Genomic DNA, 7752 nt, shown 5'->3' with positions numbered 1-7752 from the left:
AGAAACAATAATTAAATTGTGAATGCTGCTGCAAGGATCATTCTCTCAGCCTGTTGATTTTGATCCCTTGTCAAAGATCAAGTCAAGTGCTTGCTCTTTGCCACTCATTGGACTGCTGTGAGGGAATCCTGCTGCTGAATCCCAGGGAGTTTGAAGCCCCCAGAACGTGAATAATTGAGGCACTGCTGTTTCCAGGGACACTCTTGAGGTGCAGATTTTCTATCTGCCAGACTCCATTGCTCACTTGTTAAATTTTCAAATGAGCTCGTTTGTTTTCTCCTAGGCCTTCCCCTCATGCTTGGGAGGAGTTCCTCACAAACATACGAAAAACTGCCTCATTCTCCTCTTTCCAATCTCTCCTGTGGTGCTTACAAAAATTGACAATTGTTATGCTGCTTGTGTGCTGATACACTGTCTCTCATACTGAGCAATATTGTCTCATCGTTTCCTTTTACTCCCCGAACTGTCTGTACAGGTCTGTTGCATCTTACGCACATTTAACATGCACGATTTCAGCAGACACAGGCACATACCAGTGCAGAGTGAAGAAAGCTCCGGGAGTTGAAAGCCAAAAAATACAGTTGACTGTGCTTGGTAAGATAATTTGTACAGATGCTATACACTGTATATGTTTTTGAGGGCAAATTGTTACATGCCATATTACATTTGACACTTAAAATAAAAGATGCTTGTGTAAAATAAATTCATAATCTAATACTAAATTGTAAGTGGATAAATTGGGCTGTCAAGCGATTTAAAAACAATCGCGAGGTTAAAAAAAATAACCGCAGTTTTAATTGCACTGTTAAACAATACTAGAATACCATTTATTTACATTTTTGTGGGTTTTCTATATTTTCAAATAGAGGGTCGGGGTGGGGGCTCTGGGCTTCAGCCTTGCTCGGGGCTCCATCCTCTCTTGGTGCGTGGGGCTCCAGCCCTCACCTGCTGCTGGTGCCTTCCACCCTCACACATGTATATGATTAATGTGTTTAAAAAAATTAACACCGTTAAGTTTTGATTTCAGTTAATAGCAGGTGTTAACTGTGATTAATTGACAGCCCTATTATTTAGTGCTCAAAAATTAGAGGATTGATACCCCTCTTCCCCCAGTGGAATGGAGGAGGAGGAGGACAAAAATGTAGAAATAATTAACATTTCTTGAAAATGGCTCAAAAATTGGTTTGCCCTTTGTATGAAACATAAGAGTTAAAAAGTATAGGCTGATTTCAAGTTCTGTACAGTGAAAAATGATTTATTTGCTAAAGCTTAATTAATGGACACCATAACTGACTTTTAATTAATTTAAATAATACTTTATTTATTAGTAAAGCCAGCAATGACTAAATGCTACATTGAAGGATCACAGGAAACTGGAAGAGACCTTACCCTGAAATGTGTATCACAGGAAGGTTCCCCACTCTTGTCCTACAACTGGAGGAAAATAACTGGCACAGAGGAACTTCCGGCGACATCGTTATTAAGTAATGTTTATCCTTTGCTATTATAATATATTTAAGATGGATAATAGGCTTTGTCTTCATGTTTTTATTTTACCTTGAAATGCTAAGGTTTTTTTATGCCTAGGCTTACTGTCTTAAGATCTGGTACCTCACAGATTACCTGTGTTAGACACATCCCTTACACTCTTGGCAAGGAAGTGTTCTCAGCAGACTAGTGGTATGGAGTACCAAGACCGAATACTGAAATTAAATGCTATGGAATAAGCTTCCAGTTATTCATAAAAGAATGATAGTATTATATATGACAGCTCTTTGCAGCTTGACAAATGACTCATTTTTTTTTCAAACTGATGTCAAAATAACTAAGACACTGACATTTAAAATAAAATTTGTTGTAATGGATTAACACCTTTTGAAATATTGAATAATCATTAATGGAAAATTTTAACTAGTTTCTTCAATATTTTTAGATAAAGACACAGGTGAACTGTCTCTGAAAAATGTCTCTGAGGAGTACTCTGGTACATACAGTTGTGTGGCTGCAAACAGAATTGGCACTGATGACTGTTTCGTTGTGCTAAATGTCACTCCCCGTAAGTACTTGCTATATAATAGTTTCTGCAAAATTAGAAATGTTGATGAATGAGTTAAAAAAATAAACTCATTTGATCCTTTTGTAATCTATAAAAGAAATATGCTGTAGAACAGGTAGCTGACACCATTTTTAATTTTGTCATATTTTTTAGTATTGAGCGTTCTTTCAGCTCCAATAAACAAGTCAGCCTTTTGACCTGTCTTCCCATGTGTTTGTGGTTTTTTTTTGTTTTTTTTAATTTAAACGTGTATAAGTATGCATGTATCAGTTCAGTAATATTTCTCAGTATAGAGAACATTTGTTTTTATTTTAAGGTGTAAATGGAGAATTCTCTAGTTATGCAAATTCAGTTAAATGTCAGTATTGTAGTAATTTGTGTTAATCTATTCTAGCTATAAATACAGCTGGCACAATTGCTGGAGCAGTTATTGGAACTCTTCTGGGTCTCTTTTTATTGGCCTTTCTTGTCTTCTGTTGCTGTAAGAAACGTAAAGAGAAAAAAATATGAAAAAGAAGTGCATCATGATATTAGGTAATGGCCCATTTTCTTTACCCTTTGAACTGTAATATCTGAAACTAGAAAATAACTTCCTCTTAATGTTTTCTTGTGGGTAATATATTCATTATGGCTGATTAGAATTCTGCATTGACCTAAGCCAGTACATTAAGCCAGTGTGACAGCTAAGCCTAAAACCTTATACTTTTAATGTAGTATACATTAATATGCCTGTACCCTATTTTCTGATGTTTCAATATTTTGTTCAGTTAAAAAGGATTCTGAAAGTGGTAAATATTTGAAACATTTTTTAAAAGTAATAAACAGTATTACTGTTTTTTACACTTTTATTTTTGTAATAGAAAAAACAGTAGAAATTTTATAAATCTCTCAAAACACCAATACATTCTTGATTTAAACCATTTTTATTTTTAACTATTTTCAGAGAGGATGTTCCTCCTCCAAAGAGTCGTACTTCAACAGCCCGCAGCTATATAGGCAGCAATCGTTCCTCTCTGGGTTCAATGTCTCCCTCCAATATGGAAGGATATGCCAAGACTCCATATAATCAAGTACCAAGTGAAGACTTTGAACGTTCTCCTGGTCAAAACCCAAACTTTCCACCGTCAAAGGTAGCTGCACCTAATCTAAGTAGAATGGGAGCTGTCCCTGTGATGATTCCAGCACAAAGCAAGGATGGGTCCATAGTATAGAATGGTGTTAATTTATGCTTTTTTTTATTCTATACAAATATTAAATTAAAAAAAAAAACTTGTTCCAACCTACATTTAAAAAGTGCACAAAATTGTCCTTGAAGAAAATGAACAGTTTGTTTGAACAGCCATCACTTCTGCTCATTAATTTTGAACTGTTATTAAAATATATTAATTAATTGCTTCAGCAAAAGCATTTAAGTTCTGAATGAGACATGAAACAATGGAGGTATTTGAATTTTAGATGAAAAAACACCATATCAGCTAGATGTGGAATTCTGAATATGAAACACAAAGTTGTATATTTTTGACAGTGAAAAGACATTGCAACTGTACTCCATGAAATTAGATTTCCAGAGACTTTACCCTCAAAATTTTGAATGACTTAAATATTTTGACTCCTTTGGCCATTCTGTGATAATGGCCACAGTGGCTGAAGTACTTGAATGATCTAAATATTTTACTGAAAGTCTGTGGAAATCTTTAACTTTTGTAATGTGCTTTTGGAGCATCTTCTGAATTGCTGAGAACTTGAATATCGTGGGCTACCAGTTGCAGTTAATTGAACCCAGTCAACTAATAAACTTGATTTTGCGATTAAATGCAACAAGTGGAAATGCTACAGGAGACCATGCAAGCTTTATGAGACCCCAATTTTAAGAGAAGAGCATTTTATTATAGTCATGCCAAGCAACCCAAAACTGTTCACTGGCATTAAAGGGACATCATCAAGTTTATACCAACTTGTTTCTCATGGAACCTAGTCTTCCAAAACTTCAGATCAACTGTTTTCCCATGAAAAATGGATGTGTGTTTGTGGACAAATAGTTAAATTATGCGAGACAGATATTTATCTGTTAAGATTTTCAGAACCTTGCTTTAGTTTTCTAAATCTCACTGTAGGTTTCTAAATCCATATTTTGATTCCAAAGAGGTAAGCACGCAGAAGCTCCATCTGCATTTAATGGGAAATAAGTGCTTGTGAGTTGGTAAAATCTGCTCACTTATTTTGCAAACTTTTATTTTTGACCTTAGTGTGTGTATATATACACAGTACAATATTAGTCTGCTATTTTAGGGCATTGTGTAAACAGTTTTTGTACAAAGAATTTGTAAAGGGGGTAAAAGAACTTGGTCCTCGATGTCCCCATTAAAACCAAACTAACCTCTAAATATTGGTACCAAACACTTAATTCCATTTACTTTCTCATAACAAAAATAGAATTTCAGATAGTTTTTCTTCTTCATGCAGTTTTGCAACTGGATTTACAAAACTAGTAGGCAGATGGTCTAAAGCAGTGGTCTTCAACGTTTTCCGGGTGGCGGGCACTGGACGACAAACCACTAAGGACCGTGGCCAGCGGACAAGCATCCTCCGAAATGCCGCCGAAGTAGCATCATCAAGAGGCGTCACCACCGAAAATCAGCGGCATTTCAGCAGTGGCACCTCTTGGTAACACCACTTTTCAGTGGCATTTCAGCAGATGCTTGTCCACCAGCCTGTACGCGGGCACACCTAGATGCCCCGGCGGGCGCCATTGCACCCATGGGCACCGTGTTGGGGCCCACTGGTCTAAGGTAAATGCAGTTATCAATTATCACTTTCACATGGATTGAGTAGCTGGAGTATTTTACACAAAGATTAATGCTAATCAGCAGTGTGTCAAGTTATAAGAAAGTGTCTATAGGAAGTGACAGCATGCAGTGTTATAGAAGACTCAACATCTTCATTAATGATCTGAAAGAGGAAATAGTGTGCTAATCACATTCATAAATACTATGGAATTGAGGCATGTTATGAACAGTAGTGAAAATGAGAAATAATACAAAGGCACATAATTTTGGAAATAGGGTTAGATAATAACAAAATGAAATGCTTCCCGGACAGTTGCAGGCTTCCATGATATACTAAGAAAAGAGATTTTCTGTATATTACTGGAAATGAGTTATGCTGACATACGGCAAGGGGTGATAGTAGACAGCATATAAGATGTATATGATCTTTCAGCAAATTGTGGCAGCCAAAAAAAGCAAATGTTGTTTTGATGCCCCTTGAACAGCAATTTGGGGCATCATGTCACAAAGAAGGGAGGTTATAGTTCCTCTTTATACATCGTTTGTGAGATGAGTACTGGAATATTCTATTTAGTTTTGGGTACCTCTATACCAGAAAGACATGGTACTCAGAAGGCGGGTGGGAGGGAAGGATCAAGGGACTGGAAGGGCTGATTTATAAAGAAACATTAAAAATGCAAAATAAATATGACTAAATAGCCAGTTGCAGTGGAAGGGACTTGATAACTAAGTACTTTAAGGTTGTAAACACAAAAGAGGAAAAATAATTGTAGGGTGAAACAATTGGTAACTAGGAGTGATGGAATGAAATTAAGGAAAGGATATGTTAAGATGAATTTCACAAAAATATCTTTATAATAATGATGGTGGAAGACCCTCTGCTTGTGATTTTAAACTAGACCAGATAAATACTAGAAAATATACTGCAGATAACTTTACACCAACTGATAGATGAACTAAGGAGTCTGATCCTATAGGCATTGGAAGCAATGGCAAAATTCTGACTTCAATGGGAGCAGCTTCTAGATCAGGGGTGGGCAAGCCCACCAGCTGTTTTTATCCAGCCCTTGACCTCCTGCTGGGGAGCGAGGTCTGGGGCTTGCTCCGTTGTGGCGCTCCAGCTGGGGCGCAGGGTCGGGGGCCTGCTCCTAGAAGCAGCGGCATGGCTCTCCTCCATCTCCTATGCGTAGGGGCAGCCAGGGGCCTCTGCTTTGCACGCTGCCACCGCCCCAAACGCCACTCCTACAGCTCCCATTGGCCAGGAACCCCAATCAATGGGAGCTGCAGGGGCAGTGCCTGCAACAGCTCATTTCTATTCTAACATATTAATATTGGGACTTACTCTCCACTACATTACACTGATTTAATGTAGGAGTAACTCCATTGATTTCAGTCCTAATGATCTGCATTTTAGTATAATTAGGATGAACCTAATGGTGTTTATCTTAATTACAAATTAACTTACGTGATGATCAAATATCCTAGCACCTCATATAGATTAATGGTATTCTCTTTTTTATAGTATGACCTCGCATACAAGATTCATGATATCACAGTGGTATAAACATGAAGAAACAGGCTGCACTTGTCCCATGAATTTCAACTGTGGAGAAACTGAAGTATATTATGAAATGAAGTACTGTTTGTTTCGTCTATAAACGTGGAGGTGCACACCTGGCAGGAAACTCACCAGCCTTTTCAAGACTATATGGGAACAGGGTACCATGCCCCAGGAGTATAAGGATGCTTTCATAGTCCATCTGCACAAAAGGAAGAGAAGCATATCAAGCTGTGACAACCATTGCGGAATCTCACTGCTGTCCGTAACTGGGAAAATCCTTGCCTGGTTGTCCTCAACAGGCTCATCTCTCATTTAGTGGACCTGGTGTATCCAGAGTCACTGAGTGGCTTTTGTGCTGGTTGTGGCACCATGGACATGATTTTTGCAGCCTAACAAATACAAGAGATGGCTTGTGAACAGAATAAGGACCTATATGTGGTATTTGTTGCTCTGACCAAGGCTTTTGACACAGTGAATTGTGAGTGCCTGTGAAAACTCCTCTGGGAACACAAATTTATGAAGAAGAGGATTGTTGTCATCTACTCACTTCACAATGGCATGATGGCCAGGGTGATGGAGTGTGGTGACTCATCAGAAACCTTCCCTATCACCAGCAGCTCCAAACAAGCATGTGTAGTGGCTCCAGCCCTCTTTGCCACCGTTTTTTTTCAGCCATGCTCTTGTTCACATTCCAGGACTTTGGCAAAGGGGTACACATCGAGTTTAGATTGGATGGTGGTCTATTATCTACAGTGACTCAAGGCCTGCACCAAGGTAATCAAATAGCTTTTTAAGAGAGCTCCTGTTTGTTGATGACTGCTGTCATTGTACACATACTTGTCATGTATCACTTTGCCTAGGACTCAAAATGCTTTGGTTCACAGTCAGCCTGAACAAGACAGAAGTCATGTACCAGCCAGGACCAGACCATGAGCATCGCAAGCACCGTGAGTCCATTGTCACAACTGACAACTCACCCCTCAAGTCGATCAGGAATTCTGCTATCCGGATTGCACACTTTCCAATAACACCATGTTGGAAGATGAGATTATTCAGCATCTCACAAAGGCCAGCATGACATTTGGCAGGCTCACCTTCAGGCTCTGGAGGGAGCATGGAGTTTTGCCTCAGAACCAAGATAAAAATCTACCATGCTGTTTTTCTCACCTCACTCCTCTACGGCTACGAGATATGGATTCTATACCGACAGCACTTCAAACAGTTGGAGAGCTTCCACTTTCACTGCCCAAGATCCATCTGCAACATCAAGTAGTAGGACAGGATGCCCAACGCTGAAGTCCATGAAAGGTGCCAAATCCGTGGAATCGAGAGCATACTCAGGGCTCAGT

At 38.7% G+C, this 7752-nt stretch overlaps 1 pseudogene; it reads left to right on the top strand.

Annotated features, from left to right (window-relative positions):
• The first annotated feature begins 520 nt into the window (after window positions 1–520).
• LOC123360589 lies at window positions 521–6499 on the top strand (annotated as a pseudogene).
• The last annotated feature ends 1253 nt before the right edge of the window (window positions 6500–7752 follow it).

Source organism: Mauremys mutica, unplaced genomic scaffold (assembly GCF_020497125.1).
Source record: "Mauremys mutica isolate MM-2020 ecotype Southern unplaced genomic scaffold, ASM2049712v1 Super-Scaffold_100274, whole genome shotgun sequence".
NCBI lineage: Eukaryota > Metazoa > Chordata > Testudines > Geoemydidae > Mauremys > Mauremys mutica.
Note: the sequence above shows the minus strand (reverse complement) of the source record. Positions and strands in the feature narration are given on the sequence as shown.